Below are 27,128 nucleotides of genomic sequence, written 5' to 3'. Positions count from 1 at the left end.
ATGGACTACCAGCTGAACAGACCGGTAAGGGATATATTCACAAAATACACTACTATTGTTTTATCCTATCTTCCTGTCTTTGTGATAGGGAAGTATAACTCAAGGATATGGTAGAGGGAGAGAAAGATATTTATTATATCTATATGAGGTGGTGAATTACAATATGAGAATATCAAGCTCAATTCATTTTTTGGATAAATATTTCAAATGATCTCAATCTGTTAGAAAATCTTTTTTAATTATTTATCTACAGAATCCACCATTGAAGTCTATGGTAATTTTCATTTGAAAAGATTATCTGAAACTATTAAAGGGACACTCCAGGCACCCAGACCACTTCTGCCCATTGGAGTGGTCTGGGTGCCAACTTCAACTGCCCTTAACCCTGCAACTGTAATTATTGCAGTTTCTTATAAACTGCAATAATTACCTTGCAGGGTTACGTCCTCCCCTAGTGGCTGTCTACTAGATAGCCACCAGAGGAAACTTCCTGGTCTCTAGCACAGATTATCTGTGCTAGAGCGTCGCTGGACTTCCTCACTCTGTGTGAGGACCTCCAGCGTCGCTCAATTCCCCATAGGAAAGCATTGAAAATCGTTTTTAATGCTTTCCTATGAGGTGCGCTAATGCGCATGCGCGGCATTGCCGCGCATGCGCATTAGGTCTCCTCGGCCGGTGGGCGGGATCAATCTCGCCCACCGGCCGACGGAGGCAGAAGGTGGAGCGGCGGGGGAGGAGCAGGCAGCGACGTGGGACATGTCGCTGCCTCAGGTAAGTCACTGAAGCGGTTTTCACCCCTTCAGCAACTGGGGAGTGGGAGGTGGGAGGGAGAGGGACCCTCCAGTGCCAGGAAAACAGATTGCTTTCCTGGCACTGGAGATTCACTTTAAAGGCTATAATTTGTAGTAGTTATAGTTAATGTCTGGCCAATTAATCCTGTTGTAGGTTGATGATCTGTAACAATGACATTTCTCATTTAGGATCAGTGTGAGTTTGAGGAAGTGGCCGTTTACTTCTCCGAGGAGGAGTGGGACTATTTAAATTATGAAGAGAAGGAGCTTTACCGGGATGTGATGATGGAGAATTACCAGACCCTCAGCTCTCTGGGTAAGAAAACCTCACCCTATTTAGAGGAAATCTTTCTCATAAGAACATATTCATATCTGGGACAAATTGACATTTCTTCACATATGTTCCTAACTCATCGTAATCATAATTTTTATTTATTTATTTATTATTGCCATTTATATAGCGCCAACAGATTCCGTAGCGCTTTACAATATTATGAGAGGGGGATTTAACTATAAATAGGACAGTTACAAATAAACTTACAGGAACAATAGGTTGAAGAGGACCCTGCTCAAACGAGCTTACATTCTATAGGATATAATAAATGTGTATCGCTTGGAAGATCTTTAAGTTCTAATTGTTAATAATGTGTCCCGTTAAATACAGGAAGGATTCACATGACGCCTTTGATTATATCAGCGATTGAGCGAGGGGAAGAGCCGTATGTCAGGAGCCACCTGCAGGATAGTCTTTTGAATACTGGCCCAGGTTAGTAATAAACATGTAGGTGGTATTAGGCTCCTTTCTGGGTCAGAGATCTTGGCTTTTCTTTTTTCCAGGCTTCTCTACCTTCCTGATCTCTGTAGGGGAACTGAATTATTGTGAAACTCTCCATACAGCTCAGTGTGGTGAGAGTTTGCAGTGTTTAGTTACTCATTATGCCCCAGACAGACTCTGTTGTGCTTTGTTCCCAGGTTAAAGGGAGAGACTGTTCATTGCAGCTGCTGTGATTTGCAGATATTGTTTAGTTCTCGACTATCTGGTATTGCTTTGTTTGAAATGTGAGATCCAGGAAAAAAGTTAGGAGACCGTTTCTTTTTTTTTTTTTTTTTTTAATTCTTTATTTTATTTGTGCAGCAGATAACATAAAACAGTAGTCATGCAGAGCCACGACAGCAACTGCGGGCATTTTCATAGTGTGACAAATACGTGGCAGTGTAAACGCCACATTTTTTTTTTTTTTGAGTGACATGTAAGAAACAAACTCATGTAGTTAGAACGTATATGCTTTCAGTGCTTGATAGGTACATAGACTGAAATTAGAAAAACAGTGTCAAAAGTAAAGATCGCGCTTAGACGCTTAATATGCTTACAGTTGCTTGAAGAATATGCTTCAAATGCGCTTTGAAGTTTGCCTGGCATATAGTAATATAGTAAAGATCGCGCTTCAACGTTTATTATGCTTAAAGTCGCTTAAAATATGCTTAAATTACGCCGTAATGTTTGTCTGGCATATAGTAATTTCTTTTTAAACTAACAAATTTTAATTTTCAATGAGAAAAATGCAATTCTTAAAGGGACAGTAAAGTCACCAAAACCACTGCTGCTGACAAATCCCATGCACAAGGGTGAAATCTTTAGTCGACTTTTTGCCTTGGGTTTTGTTGTGCCCTGGTTTAGTTATTTAATTTTTCCTTCTTCCTGCTACTCTGTGGCATCATACACCCTGTTCCAAATTATTATGCAAATGATATTTTTCTCATTTACCTAAATAATTGATGTAAATAACAGTCAGCATAATTCTCATGTTATCAACTATTAAGAGTACAATTCAAATTTTATTCAACATCCCTCCTAATGATAACAGTATTTTTTTTAACCCCTTAAGGATCAAACTTCTGGAATTAAAGGGAATCATGACATGTCACAATGTCATGTGTCCTTAAGGGGTTAAACAAAAAAACGTACAATGCACTGTTCCAAATTATTACGCACAGTAAGTTTCAACACTTTATAGGTTGTAAAAAACTGAAAATTGTCATTTGTTGTGTTTGCAGCATATTTACTGAAATCAAAAGCTATTTCAATCAATCCCGAAGTCCTCCAAACGTAATGTGGTGGCCCATCCGAGTGTCGCCGCCAAGGGTTTCCTTTCCCTCAGTCGTTCTAGATCCCAAAGTATGTTTTAGTATTTATAGCAGTGTAGCAGATTGACCCAAGCACTAGCCGAGACTTAGGTATACTAGGCGTAGTGTTGGGCATTCGCTTTTGTCTGAAATTCGGACGGGAATTTAGGCTATTTGTTCATTCGTCAGAATGACAAATTAACAAATAGAAATGAAAAAGAATGAACGAAAATCGAATTTCAATTTGGCCTTTGTTCGTTCGTTTAGTTTATTGAAGCTGTGGGTGGGGACCATAAGTGGCATGGATCGGATCAGAATTCCATTAATTTGTCTACAGGAATAGTGAAAGGAGGCATTGCGAGAACAGGGAAGAGGGTGAGTATTGTGGGAACATTTCTTTGACCCACAGGACATGGTGCTGACTGAAGCTCCTCATTTAGTCAAATAAGGTCAAGTGTAGGAAATATGCATAAGACAAAGTAGATAAGAACAGAGAAGAGGAAACAATTTCCATCTTTCCCATTTACTGCACCAACGCATATTATACACCATTTTTGTTAAGGATTAAAAAGGCTTTAATTTGAAGTGACAAATACCTACAGTATCTCACACAAGTGAGTACACCCCTCACATTTTTTGTAAATATTTTATTATATCTTTTCATGTGAGAACACTGGAGAAATGACACTCTGCTACAATGTAAAGTAGTACGTGTACAGCCTGTATAACAGGGTAAATGTGCTGTCCCCTTAAAATAACTCAACACACAGCCATTAATGTCTAAACCAGGCATAGGCAACCTTCGGCACTCCAGATGTTTTGGACTTCACCTCCCATGATGCTTTGTCAGCATTATAGGTGTAAAAGCACTATGGGGGATGTAGTCCACAACATCTGGAGTGCCGAAGGTTGCCTACCCCTGGTCTAAACCATTGGCAACAAAAGTGAGTACTTTGCTCACTATGGAGATTTAAATCCCGACTGAAAGATCTGCATGCCGATCTCACTCTGTATGCAGCTCACCTGTCAGTTTGGGGTCCCTAAAAATGGCCCCAGCTGACAGAGGAGACACAGTTATCTATTGATACCTGGGTTTCCTGGTGTGAGCAGGGATTTAACCTTGTTTACACCGCATTGTAACAATGGGGATTTAAATCTCTGATTGCTGCTCACGTTGAGCTCTGCAAACCGAGCATAGATCAGTCTGGGATCACTTATTCTGGCTTGAGTTGATAGAAAGGACACCCAGCTATCAAAAGATACCTGGGGTTCCATGGTACCAGCAGGGATTTAATTTAACTCTTGCCGGTACTTTTACTGCACGATGGTCTATGCCAGGGCCGGACTGTGAAAAAAATGAGGCCCGGGCATTTTTCAATCAGAGCGGCCCCCTAAGAAGGGGGCGGGGCCAGAGAGGGTGTGTTTTGTCATCACTGATGACAAGCACACCCCCTCTCAAAGTGAGCATGTTGGTTCAATGCGCAGAGCCCCGCTGAAGAGCTCTGGCATTAGAAAAAGGCCCTGGATTTGTTCTGCACAGCGCAAGCAAATTTAATAACATGCTTGCGCTGTGTTTGCTTTTAAATTGTTTCTGGTGTCTCCACAAGTGGGATACCAGAGGACAAAAGGGCCAGGAAAGTGTATGGTGCATGTGTTTGGAGCCTGCTTGTGGGATTGTGTAAATAGGTCAATTTCATTTGTGTTTGTGGTGTAATGTGTGGCTAGGGGCTGTAGAGAGTGTGTGTATAGGGGGCATAGTGTTATAGGGGATGTAGCGAGTGTGTGTGTATAGGTGACGTAGTGTGTGTAGGGGTTGTAGAGAGGGTGTGTTTAGAGAATGTTGTATGTGTTTGCTGACAAGGAATGGAGTGTTTGTGTAGGTGGTGCAGTGTGTGTGTGTAGGAGATCTACTGTGTAAAGGACCCAGAGTGTGTATAGGAGATTGTGTGTGTGTGTGTGTGTGTAGAGGATTAAGAGTGCATATAGGGTAAGGGATCTAGCGTGTATCTGGAGCGCAATGTGTGTAGTCGTGCAGTGTGAGGGGTGTGAGGGGTGCTGTAGTGTGTGTGTGTGTGTGTGTGTGTGTGTATATATATATATATATATATATATATATATATATATATATATATATATATATATATATATATATATATATATATATAAATATAGAAAAAATCCCATGCACTCACGCTTAATGATTCCTCATGTGCCGGGTGCCAGAGCCTGGACTCCAAAGATACAAAGAAATGGCAAATAGTAGCTGCCCACCGGTCTTTTTAAAATCCAAATGTTTTATTAAATCATATTAAAATCTGTGACCAACGTTTCAGTCCCCGCTCGGGACTTTCCTCAGGGTCAGACAAAATGATAAGACAACACATAATCCTTGCAATGTATGTGAATATATAGCTATAACAATAATTAAAAGTGACTCACCCAGGTGCATGGTGTCCACGGCGTTTCCGCCGTGTATACTTCCGTGTGTGCGCATTGGGTGTCTGCCCAGCTCCGCCCCTTTTCCTGTACGTGTTGGAGTGACTGCAAGTCAATAGAGCGGTGCGGCATATCAACCGCGCCTAAAGCGTCGGCTATGCTTCTGGGTGTGCGCGAGCACTTATCCCGAAGCTCCGCCCTCAAATATGCACGTGATACGTGCCGTCATAGATTCCGGCTAGGGGGGCGTTGCTAGGCAACATGATGCGTACAATTCGCTTGTTGTGTGTTAAAAACCACCATGTTTGAGTTGATAAAGAAAGTGCATAAATGGAAGAGAATATAATATTAAATATAATGTGACATATAGTGTGTGAAGAACCTGTAAAGGTTTATCCTGTAAGGACATATAATCTAGTTTTAGGGTGCCATGGGCACAACCATACAATTTATGTGTCTTGTGTGTATGTTGATAAAGTGCTGTGAGTGGTACTACACAAGGTAGTATTTAAAGTGATAACGTGCCATACATTTAAAGTGCAATATCATGCAAAAAGATCATAATCTAAAGTTAAAAAATAGGTAATAATAAAATCATACTGGCACTAGGTAGAAAGGCTAAATAAATGAATAATAAGGGATATTTTCATTCAAGCCCCTAGGGGCCACCGTGTCTAACTGGTATATCCAAAATGCTTCTTTCTGTAGCAGCATTTTGCCTCTATTTCCACCCCTCTTAGGGAGAGGGATGTGGTCTATGCCCACAAACTTGAGGGAAGATAGAGGGTGTCCTTTATCCAAAAAGTGTTTGGCCACGGGTTTGTCGGAATGTCTGTCTCTATAGGCCAACCTAATACTAGAACGGTGGCCCCTAATGCGTTCACACAATTGTGTCTCGGTTTTTCCCACATAGTAGAGGCCACATGGGCACATCAGTTTGTATATTACAAAGGAAGTTTTACAAGTGATGGTGTGATTAATATCAAAAACTCTATTGGTGTGTGGATGATTGAATTTTTTGGATGGAATCATGTGTCCACATGTCACACAACCAAGGCATCGGATGCATCCTCGTATGTTGCTCTTGGTTGTCTTGGAGTAACTGGCGACCGGATCCGTATGCACCAACATGTCACGTAGATTTCTATTGCGTCTTTAGCAGATCATCGGTGGTTCTTTAAAGATCTTCGGAAGCAAGTCGTCAGTGGCCACCATCTTCCAATTTTCTTTGATTACTGTTGAAATCTGATGTGAAGAATTGTGGAACGTCATGGGGAACACCATCCTTTGTATGGGTTGGGCTTTTACTTGGTTCGTCGCTGTCCTAGCCGTGCTGAGAGCGTCTTGAAGTACCCGGCTTTCATAGCCTCTATTTGCAAACTTTTGGGTCATAGTTTCCAATTGCAGTTCCATCCTATCTGGATTTGAATTGTTACGAATGACTCGTTGGAATTGTGCCTTCGGTATGGATGTTTTAAGTGCAGTAGGATGTGCACTGTGGGCATGCAGGAGGGTATTTCGGTCAGTGGGCTTGGAGTATAGAGAATACTCAATCCTATTAAGCCCCCAGGATAACTCCAAATCAAGGTATTGTACTCTGTCTGCACTTATATTGGCTGTAAGCCTAATGGATGATGGGAGTTGGTTCAATGCAAGTACCATTTGTTTTGCCTCCACTTGCGTACCTCTCCAAATTATAAGGAGGTCGTCTATGTAGCGGTAGTACCCTATTATAGAATCTCCATATGGCAGTAATATGTGTTCCATTTCATATGCATACATGTATGCATTTGCATACATTGGGGCTACCGATGACCCCATGGACGTTCCCGCTACCTGAAGGTACCATTGTTCCTCAAATCTAAAATGGTTGTTATAGAGGATTAGAGATAACAACTCCAAAACGAACTCGATGGGTGGACCATGGTAGACTGGAGAGTTACACAAAACCTGTCGCATGGCCTCTATCCCTTCTGGGGTATGACCGTATAAAGGCTGGCCACGTCCATTGTGATGAATACCGGTGCGGAGTGATGCAGTTCCAAGTCCATGATTCTATTCAAAAGTGTCTGTGTGTCTTTGACACAAGTATGTAATGACTCCACTGGTCCTTTAACAACATGGTCAAGCCATTGTGCAATGGGTTCTAATATTCCATCAATGGCTGACACTATGGGGCGTCCAGGAGGTTTATTGGCATTCTTATGTATCTTTGGGATACTATAGATCACCGGGGTGCGTGGGTGGACTTTGATCAAAAATTTATAGAGTTCCAATCCAATATAGCCTGCTCTTAAGGCCATGTCTGTGACTTCCACGATTTTCCTCTGGATATCTAAAGTAGGGTCCCCTGGTAATGGGCAATATGTGTTTTCATCCTGGAGTTGCTGTCTGAGATCTGCAGCATAGTCAGCATAGTCCATGAGGACTATACCTCCTCCCTTGTCCGCCGGGCGGATCACAATGGTGTGATCCTTAGCCAAGTTGGCCAACAACTTCCGTTCTTGTTTAGTGATGTTATGTTGTGCTTTAGACTGCTTCATAGTAACATTTTGTGTCATCTTAGCTGTGGTCATAAGGAATGTCTTGATGGAGTGTTTATTGCTTGGTGGATCGAACGTTGATTTGACTCTAAATTTATCAATATCCGTATCAGTGGGTCTAGTAGCATCTTGGGCAGCATGGTGAAAATAATCCTTGAGTCTCATATGCCTGCCAAATTGGAAAAGTTCGGTACTCCATTGGAATGGGTTAGGGCCACTTGTGGGAACATATGAAAGTCCTTTACTGAGTATGGTGATTTACGTGTTGCTTAGGTGTCTGTGTGAAAGATTAAAGATGGGCGTTATCTCTTGAGAGGTGGTTTGCCCCTGGGTACATTTTTGGCCCTTGCCCCCTCTCGTGGTTCTATGCCTTCTTCGCTTCGAATACGGCTCCTGGTTAACGTGCCCTTCTCGGCTGCATCTAAAAAAGATGCCGTATATGCTGGAGTGTCATTTTCTGACGCCGATTCTCCAGATGTAATATCTATTGTGGGGATATTCGGGCGTATAACTCTTTTGCGGAAGCGTCTTGGTCTGGGTGGCCGGTCGCCGGATATCCACCTGTATACACGGTGGTCTTGGTAGTCTTGCTGTACCCTCTCGTATTTTTGCTTCTTGAACTTTACCAACTCGTTTTTATATTTTAGGAGTTCACTCTTAAGCTGCTGTTGGATTTTCAAACCTTCTGTGGAAGCCATCAAAACAGCCTGTTCCGTTTCAACATCCAATATTTTTTGTGTAACTTCAACCAAGTCTAATAGCCCTAATAGCTATCAGCATGAGGTCTAAAGAGGCTTTGTTTAAGATGTGGGTCCAGTCCCTGCATACCGTGGCCTTCAGCCTGCCTATAGTTGGAATATTAAGCAGCCTGAACCCACGTGGGATCATCTTAGCTTTATAATAGTCCGATAAAAACAGACCGTGTAGGTCTAGGTCAATGCTCTTTTTATGTAGGCGTAGGAGTTTAAAGTAGACATCCTTAGGGGTAGTATGACTAGGTAGCCCCTGGCTTGTTTGTTCACAGAGTATGCCTGCCACTTCATCTGTAGTAAATTGAAGGGTTTCAGCATGTTCTACATATGCCCCTGCTTGTACCAGAAATTCATCCATGTTCAAAAAGTGTGAACCAAAATATTGTTTAAACAATATATTTACAAAAAATGCTGTGATTTTTATATATCCAAGAAAGATTGAACATGCAACAAAACAGAGTGTTTGCACTGTCAGCTGGTGCTATTTGGGTAGGAGGTAGAGCCCCACACTCCCAAAATTACAAAAATAGAAAAAATCCCATGCACTCACGCTTAATGATTCCTCATGTGCCGGGTGCCAGAGCCTGGACTCCAAAGATACAAAGAAATGGCAAATAGTAGCTGCCCACCGGTCTTTTTAAAATCCAAATGTTTTATTAAATCATATTAAAATCTGTGACCAACGTTTCAGTCCCCGCTCGGGACTTTCCTCAGGGTCAGACAAAATGATAAGACAACACATAATCCTTGCAATGTATGTGAATATATAGCTATAACAATAATTAAAAGTGACTCACCCAGGTGCATGGTGTCCACGGCGTTTCCGCCGTGTATACTTCCGGGTGTGCGCATTGGGTGTCCGCCCAGCTCCGCCCCTTTTCCTGTACGTGTTGTAGTGACTGCAAGTCAATAGAGCGGTGCGGCATATCAACCGCGCCTAAAGCGGCGGCTATGCTTCTGGGTGTGCGCGAGCACTTATCCCGAAGCTCCGCCCTCAAATATGCACGGGATACGTTCCGTCATAGATGCCGGCTAGGGGGGCGTTGCTAGGCAACATGATGCGTACAATTCGCTTGTTGTGTGTTAAAAACCACCATGTTTGAGTTGATAAAGAAAGTGTATATATGTGTATATATAGAAGGCTTGGCCTGTAATTGTGGGAGGCACTTAAATTCCCTATTTAAACTCAGTGAGCCCCTGCTTACCTGTCTTCGACGATCTCGGAAGTGCTTCAGTGTACTTCCGGTTTGCAGATCCGTAACGTCAGTATTCCCGCCCGCCGGCAGCCCGGTTCATACGCCCGGTGGCTGTATTCGTGAGTATTCCGCTTCCTGCCTCTCTCGGACGGCATCGGAATCGTAAGTTTAGCCCTGTCGCTCACGGGCTCGCATTCAATCCGCTGCTTTTCTCGGTCAGTGTAACACGTTCAGTTACACTTACACCTCGTAGTCTCTTTCAGCCACAACGGGTTGCCATACGTTTTCGTTCAGGGGGTACGATTATCTTCATTCTGTTCCGTATTCAGGGGATGTGTTCACGTTTTAAGCTAAGTCTTAGTAGTTACGTTTGATATGAAAGGGGTTTAAGCGGTTTAGTAGTGCCCAGTATTCTCAACTTCGGTGTTTAAAGTAGTTATGTGGTCCCCTTAATGTCATAAATAGCTAAATAGTGTGAATAGGGGGTATGTTGTTCCATTGTGTTAAATGGCTGTTCCTGTCCTGTTTTTGTTGTAGTTCTTACTAGTACTGACACTTTTCGCAAGTGGCCCTTCGCGGGTGTACGTATTCGCAGCTTTGTTAAGAGGTAGGCCTCGGTGTCACCCAGTTCTTGTGTGTATGTTGTAGTTAAATAGTACATATCATAAATAGGTCACGTTTCTTTTCCTTTAGTTCCATTGGTTCCCTGCAGGATTATACTTTATTAGGTCAAGTAAAGTTTCCTTCCTCAGCAGGTATGTTATTGGTGTGTCCTGGCGGGGGGGGGGGGGGGGGGGGGGGGGTTCGAGGACTAGTTGTAATTTCTCCCGCCAACTTAGGTATGTTCCCGTGGGCTCTTTGCCTACAAGGTTAGAGGTCCCGCAAGGCATAGGTCAGCCCTTACGTTCCGAGGTTCAGGCCAATCGTCCCAACGCATAGCTATAGCCTTGCTTCAAAATTAGTTAGGGCCTCACCAGTCACGGCCAATCGTATTGCTTCTTTTTAGGTCACCGAGAGGCCAACTCCCCGCCACCCACCTCAGTGGCACCAAGGCCCCACGCGCCAAATCATAGTTAGAGCCTCTCATAGCCGCTTGGCAAGTAGTTAGGGCCTCATCTGCCACCAACAAAAGCTAAGCTAATACAATTTCGCCTATGGGCACTAGCCTAGTAAGTGGGGTCCCTCCAGCTTTTTATTTTCAACACTAAACTCGCCCTCTCTGCCCCTTAGAATGTCCAACGCTTCGGTGTTAGAAGACAATCTGTCGGTTTCCAGCACCCCGCTCAGGTCGGGCACGCAGAGAACGCAACCAACCCCTCCAAGTCCAGCTTCCAGCTATCGCTCCTGGACTATCCCTAAGATTACCGCTGAACTTAAAAAGAGAAATATCCCTTATCCGGCTTCAGCTAGGAAGAACGAACTGTTTCGTTTATTGAACTCTACTGAGGATAACGAAAGGCCTGGCCCTAGTTCACAGGTTAACGTACTTAATAGCCTAGCTGAATTACACGCCATGATGGCCTCCCTGGTGTCCTCAGTTGCCACCATCAATAACAGATTGGATAACCTGGAAGCTAATAACGTCCCTTCAGTCCCCGAGATGCCCGGGCCGGTTGTCCAACCCACGCCCGCTCTAGGAGGTAACAGTGACCCTCCACCGGCTAGGAAAGTTTCCAACCTTATTAATCCTATTCACCTGATACCGCAGTCTCTCAGACGTGACATCATAGAGGGAAAGGATGTTAACTTGGCCTCGCTACTGATAGCGGCTCAAGACGTGGTTGAAAACAGGGCATACACGTTTGAGGACCTGTCAGTAGTGATGAGGGCCAGGGACCCTAGGTTGAATAGGAAACTTAACATCCCTGAGTTTGTATTGGCATTTGGCCTATACAGAGACGTTATCTGTACTGCTTTTCCCCTCCGCAGAGAGGAGCTGGATTTGTACCTTCACAAGGTAATAGAGTTGGCTTATAAGTACGGGGGCTTTGCCTTCTACGACTATCACAAGTCGTTCTCCGCTAGGTCAGCCGCTTCGTTGTCCCAGTATAATACAGTCACGGACTGGGGTCAGTTAGATACAGAATTGTTTCTCATGCATTTTGCAGGTCTCAAAACCCCTTCCTGTGCCATTTGCTCATCTGCAGCTCACTCTATTAATTTCTGTCCCGAGAATGTAGCTATCCCCTCTACCAGCAGCGCCAACTCCGATTTCCAGTCAACTTCCAGCCAGAAGGAGGTTAGAGATAAATTAGGCAGGCCCATAGTGTTCTTGGGAAAAGCTCAGGTCTGCAATAATTTTAATGCTGGGGGTTGTAGTTACAGTGCTTGTAGGCTGCTGCATGTGTGCTCGCTTTGTTTCAGGGCACATGCCAAGACGATGTGCCCTAACAAATTGTACCCTAAAAAGGCTTCTACTCCAATAAACATTCCGAGTTTGCAACGTTACCTGGCTAATCATCCTTCTTTACATCTGGTGGAATTTCTCACGTCAGGGTTCACACGGGTTTCACACAGGCTTTGTCTCTCTCCCCTCAGGCATCCTGGAGTGCCCCAACCTTCAGTCAGCTCTCACAGACCCCGATACCCTACAAGTTCTCTTACAGAAAGAAGTGGATAACGGCTTCATGATAGGCCCTTTCACTACTCCTCCTTTCTCCTCATGGAGGACGAACCCTCTAGGTATCGCCACTGGGAAGTTTAACAACAAAAAGAGGCTTATTATTGATTTTTCTGCACCACACGCTTCTCCCACACCTAGCCTGAATGCACTAATCCCGTCAGAAGATTTTTCTCTTCAGTACGCTAGAATTGATGATGCCATTCAGGCGATTATTAACTCCGGGAAGGCGGCCTGGTTAAGTAAGTCGGATATTACCAACGCCTTTAAGTTACTTCCCATCCATAAATCACTCTGGCATCTGCACGGAGTTAAGTGGCTAGACAACTACTATTTCGCTACCAGGCTTACTTTCGGCTCCAAAAGTAGCCCCAAGTTATTCGACCTATTCGCCGAAACCTTGACATGGCTTCTCCTTAACTTCTGCAGATGCCCAGTTGTGATACATTATTTAGATGACTTCCTCACCATAGAACCTCACCACTGCACTCCACGCAGCCTTCATCTCTTGCTCACGCTCTTCAAAGATTTAGGTGTCCCCGTAGCCCAGGACAAAACTGAAGGTCCCAAAACCGAAATTACTTTTCTGGGGATTACACTCAATTCTGTCACCATGCACGCCAGCCTACCCCAGGAGAAAGTAGACCGGATTCTATCTTACATTAGCACCTGCATGTCACTAGGCACTTGCACCAGGAAACAGCTACAGTCACTTTTAGGCTCACTTAATTTTGCCATGAGAATAATTCCACAGGGTAGGTCGTTCATTTCCAGGATCCTTTCACTGTTGCACGGTCTCCCTGACGATGACTCCACTACAACCCTAGACGAGTCGGCTATAGCTGACCTGAGAATGTGGCAGCTGTTCCTTTCCTCGTGGAACGGCAGGTCGCTGTTTGTTTCCCCCGTTTCCGACGATTCCCCAGTACTCTGGACTGACGCTTCAGGGGCCTTAGGATATGCGGCCATTTTTGGAGACGAGTGGCTATACGACTCCTGGCCGGTCGAAACCACGTCACTCGAGGGATTCAGTACCACCTCCTCTCTTTTCGAGATCTACCCTATCGTAGCAGCAGCTTACACGTGGGGGGTAGAGTGGAGGGGGCAGTCAGTCAGGTGTTTTTGTGACAACTTAGCTACCTGTAACATAATCAACAAGGGCCGCTCTCAGTCCCTCACGATCATGAACCTAGTCAGGAGACTCACTTGGCTAGCAGCTAATCTCCAGTTCTGCATATCCTGTGTTCACGTCCCAGGTATACAGAATACTGCCGCTGATGCTCTGTCACGCTTCAATTTGCAGGAGTTCTTCAGGCTACATCCTACTGCTTCCCAGCGACCCAGGGTACCTCCAAAGTTCGAAGACCTGGTAATGCATTAAGCTCTCTCCTACATCTGAGCGGCACGCTTGCTCAGGCGGGTTTATCCCTCAACACGAGGAAAGCATATTACAGAGCATATGAACTGTTTTTGTGTTTCATTCGTAATTACTCTGTAATAAATGTTTTTTCTGTTGAAACCATGGTTGCTTTCACAACTTTTTGCCACTTTTCTCTTAATCTATCTTACAACACAATCAAACTCTACTTGACGGGAATCCAACACTACATGTTAACCTCCTTTCCCAACAAGTCTCCTTTCCTATCTTCCTACCCTCTTAAAAGTGTCCTCAAAGGCATTCACAACTTGTCAGTACACATACCCACTAAACGCCTCCCCATAGATAGTAAGTTGTTTAAGAATTTGTCCGATGTACTCGACACGTCCCCTTTCGAACATATCACAAACCTCGTTATCAAATCAGCGGCTTATCTAGCCTTTTATGGTTTCTTGAGACCCAAAGAGTTCACTGTAGAGAGAGCTTCTGATTTCAGCTCATGCCTCCAAAAGAAACACTTAATTAAAAATCTAGATCACTACACTTTGTCCGTTACCCGTACCAAAACAAGCCAAACAGGCCCACCAGTGGTAATTAACTTTTATCCCACGTCAACCAAATGGTGTCCCGTCCGTGTATTGGATAGGCTAGTAGCAGCCCAAGCTAGCTCCGCTCCCGATAGCCCTCTTCTAGCTTTACTAGGGAAACCCCTGACCACAAAAATCTTCATGCTTTACATACGCACCCTTTTACTCCGCTTGGGACAAAACCCACGTTCTTTCTCGGGCCATTCTTTTCGCATTGGAGCAGCCACAGCTGCCTCAGGTAATCATGTACCGACACACATAATTAAAAACATGGGGAGGTGGAAATCATCTGCATACAACAGATACATTCCCAATCCAGAGAAAGAGATAAGGCTGGCTTTCTGTGATATGACTAAATGATGTACCGCTTAATAAACGCATTTTGTTTCAATGGTTATTATTTTTGCCCTCTTTTACAGGCCTAACCTTACGTCAGTTTCGGCACACCTCAACTGACTTGCTATTAAGGAACTACTTATTTTTAAACCCTGTTTTCCTTACGTCCTCGGAATGTGCCGTACACAAATAGAAGGCTTGGCCTGTAATTGTGGGAGGCACTTAAATTCCCTATTTAAACTCAGTGAGCCCCTGCTTACCTGTCTTCGACGATCTCGGAAGTGCCCCTCCCACCGCACCCTCAATTTTTCATATTCCTAGGTGGGCCCTCTTTTACAGGCCTAACCTTACGTCAGTTTCGGCACACCTCAACTGACTTGCTATTAAGGAACTACTTATTTTTAAACCCTGTTTTCCTTACGTCCTCGGAATGTGCCGTACACAAATATATATATATATATATATATATATATATATATATATATATATATATTGGACGTATTGTATGTGTGTGGGGCGCAGTGTGTGTATGTAAAAGGGGTGCTGTGTGTGAGGGTGTTTTTATCTGCCGTCACATTCTAGGTTTCTAATTTTCTTTGTCTGTTAACTCACTGAGGGTTATTTTATATATTATATATATATATGTGTATGTGTGCTGTATATGTGTGGGAGTGTGCTGTGTGTGTGAGCGAGGGTGCTGTCTGTCTGGGGGTGCTCTGTGTGTGTCTCGGGGTGCGCTGTGTGTCTCGGGGTGCGCTGTGTGTCTCGGGGTGCGCTGTGTGTCTCGGGGTGCGCTGTGTGTCTCGGGGTGCGCTGTGTGTGTCTGGGGGTGCGCTGTGTGTGTCTGGGGGTGCGCTGTGTGTGTCTGGGGGTGCGCTGTGTGTGTCTGGGGGTGCGCTGTGTGTGTCTGGGGGTGCGCTGTGTGTGTCTGGGGGTGCGCTGTGTGTGTCTGGGGGTGCGCTGTGTGTGTCTGGGGGTGCGCTGTGTGTGTCTAGGGGTGCGCTGTGTGTGTCTAGGGGTGCGCTGTGTGTCTGGGGTTGCTGTGTGTCTGGGGTTGCTGTGTGTCTGGGGTTGCTGTGTGTCTGGGGTTGCTGTGTGTGTTTGGGTGCTGTGTGTGTCGTTGGGTGCTGTGTGTGTCTGGGGGGATGCTGTGTGTGTCTGTGGGTGCTGTGTGTGTCTGGGGGTGCTGTGTGTGTCTGGGGGTGCTGTGTGTGTCTGGGGGTGCTGTGTGTGTCTGGGTGCTGTGTGTGTCTGGGAGGGTGCTGTGTGTTGGGGGTGCTGTGTGTGTTTGGGGGGGTGCTGTGTGTGTTTGGGGGGGTGCTGTGTGTGTCTGGGTGCTGTGTGTGTTTGGGTGCTGTGTGTGTTTGGGTGCTGTGTGTGTCTGGGGGTGCTGTGTGTGTCTGGGGGTGCTGTGTGTGTCTGGGGGTGCTGTGTGTGTCTGGGGGTGCTGTGTGTGTCTGGGGGTGCTGTGTGTGTCTGGGGGTGCTGTGTGTGTCTGGGGGTGCTGTGTGTGTCTGGGGGTGCTGTCTGTGTCTGGGGGTGCTGTCTGTGTCTGGGGGTGCTGTCTGTGTCTGGGAGTGCTGTCTGTGTCTGGGGGTGCTGTCTGTGTCTGGGGGTGCTGTGTGTGTCTGGGGGTGCTGTCTGTGTCTGGGGGTGCTGTCTGTGTCTGGGGGTGCTGTCTGTGTCTGGGGGTGCTGTGTGTGTCTGGGGGTGCTGTGTGTGTCTGGGGGTGCTGTGTGTGTCTGGGGGTGCTGTGTGTGTCTGGGAGGGTGCTGTGTGTGTCTGAGGGTGCTGTGTGTTGGGGGGTGCTGTTTGTGTTTGGGGGGGTGCTGTGTGTGTCTGGGTGCTGTGTGTGTCTGGGTGCTGTGTGTGTCTGGTTGCTGTGTGTGTCTGGGGGTGCTGTGTGTGTCTGTGGGTGCTGTGTGTGTCTGGGGGTGCTGTGTGTGTCTGGGGGTGCTGTGTGTGTCTGGGGGTGCTGTGTGTGTCTGGGGGTGCTGTGTGTGTCTGGGGGTGCTGTGTGTGTCTGGGGGTGCTGTCTGTGTCTGGGGGTGCTGTGTGTGTCTGGGGGTGCTGTGTGTGTCTGGGGGTGCTGTGTGTGTCTGGGGGTGCTGTGTGTGTCTGGGGGTGCTGTGTGTGTCTGGGGGTGCTGTGTGTGTCTGGGGGTGCTGTGTGTGTCTGGGGGTGCTGTGTGTGTCTGGGTGCTGTGTGTGTCTGGGTGCTGTGTGTGTCTAGGGGTGCTGTGTGCGTCTAGGGGTGCTGTGTGTATGGGGGTGCTGTGTGTGTATGGGGGTGCTGTGTGTGTATGGGGGTGCTGTGTGTGTCTGGGGGTGCTGTGTGTGGCAAAACTAGCCACTTCTGGACTGTAGTTATTAAAGGTTGTCCGTAGGCTGAATATGTACTGTGTGTTTTAACCTGTGTATGTACCGTATTGTGGCCGTTCGCATGCTGGCAGCCGTATGCTGCCAGCACACCAAGCATTCATACGACGAAACACGGCTATCCTGGCCGTTCGCCGTACGAATACGGGCTCCCCAGGTCGACCACACATTCCCAAGTCGTGTGGTACCAATTCACCGATTGCAACATTGTTGCAATCGGTAATTGAGGGCTCTCCGAGGTGGCCGTCGATCCACTACCGACCATGCGGCGGTCGGCCATCTTGGATCCTTTGTCCCTGCAGCGGTGTTCGGTCGTCGAGAGCCTGGAACTGAAAACGGCTACTCGATGATTTGAACGCCGCTGGACTTCCAGAGCGTTCGGGAGTCCCGCGTTCGGTACATTGTATGTCCCGTACTTATTCGGTACTTTTAAACTCACTTTAATGTTTTATTGTATTATGTGCGGCGTTCGGTCAATTCAGCTGGGATCGGAGCGGTATTCTCACAAAGTGTGCGCTCCGACCTCAGCTATCTACCGAACGTTCAACTATTGCAAAGTACCGAATATTGTGTAATTTCTGTATTTTAATGTCAATTGTCGGTTTTGCTGCACGAGGAGATAATCCACTTAAGCGTCCATTTTAGTGGGAGTATCTTTCTCGTGCAGCAAGGCCTGTTGGGAAAGTCACAATGCATGGTGGGAGAAATCCCCTGGAATTACTGTCTGGAAACCCCTTGCATGGGGAACTGTATAAATATGCTGCCTGTGAATAAACCGAGTTAGTTGACTCCCAAACTGTGTTTCGTCCGGTTATTGGGAGGATTGGGAATATTGCCTTGCTTTCTATTCTGACTGTGGATTTCCTAGATGTACCAACGGATATCGTATGCTGATACATTGCATTCCGTTACAATTGGTGGCAAGCGACGGGATCCGAACCTTACAGCCGAAAAAGCAGCGTTCGTGGAAACTGGAACGACCGAACAAGGAAAGCAAGGGCAATTCGTATGGAGATTGATTATACCATACTAAAACGACAAACTTTAAAAGAGCTACTGGAAGCCAGGGGCAAGATAGCCAGCAACAAGTCTAAGGCTGTGCTGATTGCTGAACTAATGGAGGGAGACAGAGCCCGCAGCGCTACACCCCCACCAGCCAAGGAAGAGACCCCATTCCAAAAAGAGCTGCGAACCAGGTTGGAGTTTTTACCGCAACCAGTACCGCTGGAAATACTGACCGTGATGGTATCAGATGTACAGGATTATCTGATGGCGACCAGCACACCAGCAACCCCGCCTAGGGCAGAGTCTGTTACTGCCTCCACCTATGGACAGGTCAAGCCCAAAGTCCCACATCACGCCTTTAAAGCGTTTTGTGAAGAAAAGGACGAAATCGATGGGTATTTGCAGGACTTTGAGCGGCTGTGCGATCTGCACGATTTGGAGCCCGCAGTATGGGTGCCGCTACTGGCAGGCAAATTATCGGGTAGGGCAGCTGAAGCCTACCGTGCTGTACCCCGAGAGGACAGTAAGGATTACCCTAAAGTAAAGAGGGCAATCTTGGAGAGGTATGCTATTACCCCAGAGGCATACCGGCGGAAATTCCGGGGCTTGCGCAAGCCTGAGAAAGATTCTCATGCAGAATGGGCGCACAAGCTGGACCAAGCATCGCTAGGCTGGATACAGGCCAGCAACGCCACTAACATGGAGGAGTTGAGGCAGTTAATGCTGCTGGAACAATTTTTTAATGGTTTGTCCCCAGAGGCACAAGAATGGGTGAGAGACCGGAAACCACTCACCCTACCCGAAGCCGCTAAATTGGCGGATCAGCATTTTGATGCCAGGAGACATCACGGGGCCCAAAATAAGACTCTCCCTCGGATTACAGGGCCATCCAATAATTTTACCCCTATCGGCCCCACCGCACCCCTGCACAGGCCGGCACTGAATACTCCACCAGCCCCCTCCCGATACAACGGCAGGGCTAACATTCAGTGTCACACCTGCAAGCAGTGGGGGCACATTTCTCGAGAGTGCACCCAAAACCGGAGCCGGCAAGCTTGGAATCAGGTGCGACAAAATTTGGCACCCAGGGCTGCTGCGCACCATTATCAGGTAGCACCCGCCACCCAAGACGTGCTGAGCGCTCAAATTGAGGAGCCTCTAGGGGTGCTGCACGAAGTAATGTCAGTCCGAGCCACCGACAACCGACAGCACCATCGGCAGCTAGTGACCCTGGAGGGAAAGGAGGTGCAAGGGCTCCGGGATTCGGGAGCCACTTTAACTTTGGTTGCACCACATTTGGTACCAGGCGCAACCCACACTGGCGGCTCCGTGGCAGTACGGGTGGCCGGGGGAGCAGTATACCGGCTACCTACTGCCAAAGTTCATTTGGATTGGGGTGTGGGAGAGGGGACCGTAGAAGTGGGGCTGATGCAGAATTTACCTGCCGATGTTGTACTGGGGAATGACTTGGGCCAAATGACTTCCGCTTTTATTCCCCAGACTCCGTACCAGGAGGCCCTTCCCGTAACCACCCGGCAACAGGCTCGCACCACGGCTACCCCCACGCACTCTGAGGCTCAGGTAAGAGACCATGTTCCCCAACTGACCCCCATGTCCTGGGATACCCCGACTACCTTTGCGACCGAAGTCCAGACCGATCCCACTCTCCAAGTATATAGGGACCGGGCACAAACCGACCAAGCAGGGTTAGAGGGGGAGCGGTTCATCTGGGAGAGAGAGCTGCTATACCGTGTCACGGCCAAAGATGTGGGGGGGTCTGTCACCTTAACTAATAAACAACTAGTGGTACCCCAGAAGTATAGACAGGAGCTGCTGCGAATTTCTCATGACATCCCCTTGTCAGGACACTTAGGGATGACCCGTACCCGATACCGTTTGACCCATGCCTTCTTCTGGCCCGGGATCTCTCAGGACGTGCGCCAATATTGCACCTCCTGCGACGTCTGCCAGCGGGTAGGTAAACGAGGGGATCGCCACAAAGCCAGACTATGCCCCCTGCCCATCATAGCCGAACCCTTCAGCCGAGTAGCAGTGGATATCGTAGGTCCCCTGCCAAAACCCAGCCCCTCTGGCAAAAGGTATATCCTAACTGTAGTGGACTACGCCACCCGATACCCCGAAGCCGTGGCCCTCTCTAATATTCACGCTGAGACCGTAGCCGAAGCATTAATGAAGGTATTTTCCCGAGTAGGTTTTCCCCAAGAGATAATCTCGGACCGAGGTACCCAATTTACGGCCGAAGTTACTCAACATATGTGGAAGGTGTGTGGCATTAAGCCAATAGTTAATTCCGCCTACCACCCCCAGTCCAATGGACTATGTGAGCGGTTCAACGGGACGCTGAAGCAGATGCTTCGGACGTTCGGGGAAACCCACAAGGACTGGGAGAGGTTTCTGCCTCACCTACTCTTTGCCTATAGAGAGGTCCCCCAGGAGTCGACAGGCTTCTCCCCGTTTGAGCTACTGTTTGGGAGGAGGGTGCGAGGACCCTTGAACTTGATTAGGGAACACTGGGAGGGAGAGAGTACCTCTAACGAAACCCCTATCGTATCATACGTCCTGGAGTTCCGGGACCGTCTGGAGGCGCTGACTCAGGCTGTACACACCAATCTCCAGGCGGCCCAGCAACGCCAGCGACGCTGGTACGATAGGGGAGCCAGGGACCGCAGCTTTCAGGTGGGACAGAAGGTTTTGATCCTAAAACCCGTCCGCACAGATAAGCTGCAGGCCATCTGGCAAGGCCCATACCAGGTAGTGGAGCAGCGATGCGACACTACCTATGTGATCGGCCCCTGCTCAGGGGTAGGGAAGAGACGCATGCTCCACGTGAACATGCTCAAACCCTACCATGAGAGGATCGAGGATGTGACGGCAATCTGTGCCTCCTCCTTAGAGGATCAGGAAAATTTACCCTTACCCGACCTACTAGAACCCGAGGAGCAGATAGAGCCCTCCCGGGGAGTTCAGCTGGGGGAGCGGCTAAGCCCCCAGGAGCGTGCCCAGGTACAGGCGCTGATTGTCGCAAAGGGGACTACCTTCTCCAATTTACCTGGATACACTCCGCTAGCCACCCACCGAGTGGAGACCCCGGGGCAGCTCCCTATGCGCCAGGCTCCATATCGGGTTCCAGAATCCGTCCGTACCCATATGAAAGCCGAGCTAGATGAAATGTTGCAGCTAGGGGTTATCGAACCCTCCGATAGCCCCTGGGCATCGCCGGTAGTCCTGGTACCTAAAAAGGATGGCACCACCCGATTCTGTGTTGACTACCGGAGGCTAAATGACAAGACGGTGTCTGACGCCTACCCGATGCCCCGGATAGACGAGCTGTTAGATAAGATGGCACGGGGCCAGTATCTCACTACCATTGACTTGTGTAAGGGATACTGGCAAATTCCCCTAGCCGATGATGCCATCCCCAAGTCGGCGTTTGTCACTCCGTTTGGCCTGTACCAGTTCAAGGTCATGCCTTTCGGAATGAAAAACGCTCCGGCTACCTTTCAGCGGATGGTAGATCGGCTACTGGATGGTTTTCAGGAGTATGCCTGTGCCTATCTAGATGACATAGCCATTTTTAGTCAGACCTGGGAAGACCACATACACCACATAGGGGCGATCCTAGATCGCATTGGGGAGGCTGGGTTAACCCTAAAACCTAGCAAGTGCCACATAGGTATGGCCGAGGTACAGTATCTGGGCCACCGTGTAGGGTGTGGGCAGCAGAGACCCGAGCCAGCCAAGATTGAGGCCGTAGCCAAGTGGCCTACCCCCAGGACTAAGACCCAGGTGCTGGCGTTCTTAGGGACAGCCGGCTATTACAGAAAATTTGTCCCTGACTATAGCACCCTCGCCAAACCCCTCACCGACCTGACGAAAAAGAACCTTCCCCGACTGGTTGTCTGGGCCCCAGAGTGTGAGCAGGCATTCCAACAACTCAAGACTGCTCTCACCAATGCTCCTGTGTTAACTGCTCCTGATCCAACTAAAAGATTTCTTGTTCACACAGACGCTTCAATGTTTGGATTGGGGGCAGTACTGAGCCAAGTGGGAGCCGATGGCGGAGAACACCCCGTAGCCTATTTAAGCCGCAAATTGCTACCTCGTGAAGTGAGCTACGCCGCCATCGAGAAAGAATGCCTGGCCGTGGTGTGGGCCCTTAAAAAGTTACAGCCCTATTTGTACGGACAACCTTTTTCCTTACTCACAGATCACAACCCGTTAGTGTGGCTAAACCGTGTGTCTGGAGACAATGCCAGGCTGCTGCGCTGGAGCTTGGCGCTGCAGCCCTTTGACTTTACTATCCATTACCGGCCAGGAAAACAAAACGGTAACGCTGACGGGTTATCCAGACAGACTGAACTCGAGAAGTGATCTGTGAGTACTCTCCCGGACATCCCCAAGCCGATCCGTTGGGATCAGACTGTGTATGCCGGCTTGGTTCTGGGGGAGCATTGTGGCAAAACTAGCCACTTCTGGACTGTAGTTATTAAAGGTTGTCCGTAGGCTGAATATGTACTGTGTGTTTTAACCTGTGTATGCTGCCAGCACACCAAGCATTCATACGACGAAACACGGCTATCCTGGCCGTTCGCCGTACGAATACGGGCTCCCCAGGTCGACCACACATTCCCAAGTCGTGTGGTACCAATTCACCGATTGCAACAATGTTGCAATCGGTAATTGAGGGCTCTCCGAGGTGGCCGTCGATCCACTACCGACCATGCGGCGGTCGGCCATCTTGGATCCTTTGTCCCTGCAGCGGTGTTCGGTCGTCGAGAGCCTGGAACTGAAAACGGCTACTCGATGATTTGAACGCCGCTGGACTTCCAGAGCGTTCGGGAGTCCCGCGTTCGGTACATTGTATGTCCCGTACTTATTCGGTACTTTTAAACTCACTTTAATGTTTTATTGTATTATGTGCGGCGTTCGGTCAATTCAGCTGGGATCGGAGCGGTATTCTCACAAAGTGTGCGCTCCGACCTCAGCTATCTACCGAACGTTCAACTATTGCAAAGTACCGAATATTGTGTAATTTCTGTATTTTAATGTCAATTGTCGGTTTTGCTGCACGAGGAGATAATCCACTTAAGCGTCCATTTTAGTGGGAGTATCTTTCTCGTGCAGCAAGGCCTGTTGGGAAAGTCACAATGCATGGTGGGAGAAATCCCCTGGAATTACTGTCTGGAAACCCCTTGCATGGGGAACTGTATAAATATGCTGCCTGTGAATAAACCGAGTTAGTTGACTCCCAAACTGTGTTTCGTCCGGTTATTGGGAGGATTGGGAATATTGCCTTGCTTTCTATTCTGACTGTGGATTTCCTAGATGTACCAACGGATATCGTATGCTGATACATTGCATTCCGTTACACTGTGTGTGTCTGGGTGCTGTGTGTGTCTGGGGGTGCTGTGTGTGTCTGGGGGTGCTGTGTGTGTTTGGGGGTGCTGTGTGTGTTTGGGGGTGCTGTGTGTGTTTGGGGGTGCTGTGTGTGTTTGGGGGTGCTGTGTGTGTTTGGGGGTGCTGTGTGTGTTTGGGGGTGCTGTCTGTGTCTGGGGGTGCTGTCTGTGTCTGGGGGTGCTGTGTGTGTCTGGGGGTGCTGTGTGTGTCTGGGGGTGCTGTGTGTGTCTGGGGGTGCTGTGTGTGTCTGGGGGTGCTGTGTGTGTCTGGGGGTGCTGTGTGTGTCTGGGGGTGCTGTGTGTGTCTGGGGGTGCTGTGTGTGTCTGGGGGTGCTGTGTGTGTCTGGGGGTGCTGTGTGTGTCTGGGGGTGCTGTGTGTGTCTGGGGGTGCTGTGTGTGTCTGGGGGTGCTGTGTGTGTCTGGGGGTGCTGTGTGTGTCTGGGGGTGCTGTGTGTGTCTGGGGGTGCTGTGTGTGTCTGGGGGTGCTGTGTGTGTCTGGGGGTGCTGTGTGTGTCAGGGTGCTCTGTGTGTGTCTGGGGGTGCTGTGTGTGTCTGGGGGGGGTCCTCTCTCCTGCCTCCCTCCCTCACACCCCAGCTGGCGGCCGCCTGTAATTGCCTGTGGGCCGGTGAGGGAGATCTTTGATCTCCCTCACCGGCCCATGGAGACGCAAAGCAGGGCTGGCGCTCGGGTAGCTCTGGCCCTGCAGGGGCTGGCAGGGGAGATCCTGTGATCTCCCTGCCGGCCTCGGCCCCACGGCCATCGCCGCCCACCGTGCTTTTGCCCGGTATGCCCGATGGCCAGTCCGGACCTGGTCTATGCTGTCATTGTGCTTTAAAACCATACACTGCATAGATCATCATGTGGTCCTTAAGTAGTTATGGTCCTTTGCAATCACCGTGATGCTTTATAGTCAAATGTCTGATCTTTCATGAAAATATTTTGGTGTAAAAATAATTTCTAGTGACAGATTTTCTTTAACTCAAAGTACATTCCATTTCTTGCAGGTGGTTCCAACAGCAGAAGTTATCCTGATGGACAGGACAAGAACAAAAGTGCACTAAGGAATACTGTGCAAAAATATTGTAATGAAAGGACCACGGAATTAATTCCTCAAAAGTCAAACAATCGCTCAGAACTCTGTACATCTTCAAGTGAGATAGTAAACAGAAACCCAAAACATTTCCCATGTTCTGAATGGTGGAAATGTTTTCGTTGTTCAGAATTTGTTGTCCACACAGGAGAAATGCCATTCTCTTCTTTTCCATGTAACTCCTATCTTGCAAAACCAAGAACTCACACGGGAAAGAAAGCATTCTCATGTCCTGATGGTGGCAAAAGCTACAGCCAAAACTCAAATCTTACTATACATCGAAGAACTCACTCAGGAGAGAGACCGTACTTATGTTCTATGTGTGAGAAATGTTTTGTCTATAAATCAGAACTTGTGCAACATCAGAAAACTCACACAGGAGAGAAACCTTTCTCATGTTCTGAATGTGGGAAATGTTCTGTCAGTAAATCAGCTCTTGTGAAACATCAGAGAACTCACACAGGAGAGAAACCTTTCTCATGTCCTGATTGTGGCAAAAGCTACAGCCACAACTCAAGTCTTACTATACATCGAAGAACTCACTCAGGAGAGAGACCGTACTTATGTTCTATGTGTGAGAAATGTTTTGTCAATAAATCAGAACTTGTGAGACATCGGAGTACTCATACAGGAGAGAAGCCTTTCTCATGTTCTGAATGTGGGAAATGCTTTAGCTGTCACTCAAGCCTTGTTATGCATAATAGAACTCACACAGGAGAAAAGCCTTTCTCATGTTCTGAATGTGGGAAATGCTTTAGCCGGCACACACACCTTGTTATGCATAATAGAACTCACACAGGAGAAAAGCCTTTCTCATGTTCTGAATGTGGGAAAAGGTTTGTCAGTAAATCAGATCTTATGAAACATCAAAGAACTCACACAGGAGAAAAGCCTTTCTCATGTTCTGAATGTGGGAAAAGGTTTGTCAGTAAATCAGATCTTATGAAACATCAGAGAACTCATACAGGTGAAAAGCCTTTCTCGTGTTCTGAATGTGGGAAATGGTGTGTCAGTAAATCGCATCTTGTGAATCATCAGAGAACTCACACAGGAGAGATGCCTTTTCCGTGTTCTGAATGTGGGAAATGCTATAGCCAGCGCTCACACCTTCTTGTGCATAAAATAACCCATACAGGTGAAAAACCTTTCTCATGTCCTGATTGTGGCAAAAGCTACAGCCACAACTCAAGTCTTACTATACATCGAAGAACTCACTCAGGAGAGAGACCGTACTTATGTTCTATGTGTGAGAAATGTTTTGTCAATAAATCAGCTCTTGTGAAACATCAGAGAACGCACACAGGAGAGAAACCTTTCTCATGTTCTGAATGTGGGAAATGCTTTAGCCGGCGCACACACCTTGTTATGCATAATAGAACTCACACAGGAGAAAAGCCTTTCTCGTGTTCTGAATGTGGGAAAAGGTTTGTCAGTAAATCATATCTTATGAAACATCACAGAACTCATACAGGGGAAAACCCTTTTTTGTGTTCTGAATGTGGGAAATGCTTTAGCCACAACTCAAGTCTTACTATACATCGAAGAACTCACTCAGGAGAGAGACCCTTCTTATGTTCTATGTGTGAAAAATGTTTTGTCACTAAACCAGAACTTGTGAAACATGAGAGAACTCACACAGGAGAGAAACCTTTCTCATGTTCTGAATGTGGGAAATGCTTTAGCCAGCACTCAAACCTTGTTATGCATAATAGAACTCACACAGGAGAAAAGCCTTTCTCATGTTCTGAATGTGGGAAAAGGTTTGTCAGTAAATCAGATCTTATGAAACATCAGAGAACTCACACAGGAGAGAAGCCTTTCTCGTGTTCTGAATGTGGGAAACAGTTTAGCAGTCACTCACATCTTGCTAGACATCACAGAACTCACACAGGAGAAAAGCCTTTTTCGTGTTCTGAATATGGGAAACATTTTCCCTGAAAAGCAGAGCTTGTGATTCTTCAGAGAACTCACACAGGAGAGAAAGCATTCTCATGTTATGATTGTGGGAAAAGTTATCCCAGTAAATCCGAACTTGTAACACATCAGATAAGTCACACAGGAGAAAAATCTTTTTCATGTTCTTAATGTGGGGAATATTTTAACCAGCATGCACATTTTGAAGCCATCAGAGAACTCTCATTAAAGAGAAGCATTGTGTTGTTCTGAATATAGGGAATGGTATAGTCAACTCCAAGGTTTTATGAAGCAGCAATGGAATAACATGAGAAGATCTGTATTGTGACTGTGAAACATACTAAAACTGTGATTCAAATTTTATTTACTACCCATCATTCCACTAAAGCAAAGCTTTTTCATGTTAAACTATAAATAATACCTCCTATCCTTTTTTTAAAGGTACCTTATTTACGGTTAAGAATATATTTAGAATTGATTCTTATTCTCTCAGGTATATCAGTTGTAAATGTTGTCTTTGTTTGTATATGCTGATTGTAAAATTAAAAAATCTTGGGAAC

General features: G+C 47.1%; 1 pseudogene; it reads left to right on the top strand.

Moving 5' to 3' along the window:
* Window positions 1–26,945, top strand: LOC134574863 (zinc finger protein 84-like; annotated as a pseudogene).
* The last annotated feature ends 183 nt before the right edge of the window (window positions 26,946–27,128 follow it).

This window comes from Pelobates fuscus, chromosome 10, assembly GCF_036172605.1.
Source record: "Pelobates fuscus isolate aPelFus1 chromosome 10, aPelFus1.pri, whole genome shotgun sequence".
NCBI classification, from domain to species: Eukaryota; Metazoa; Chordata; class Amphibia; order Anura; family Pelobatidae; genus Pelobates; species Pelobates fuscus.
Note: the sequence above shows the minus strand (reverse complement) of the source record. Positions and strands in the feature narration are given on the sequence as shown.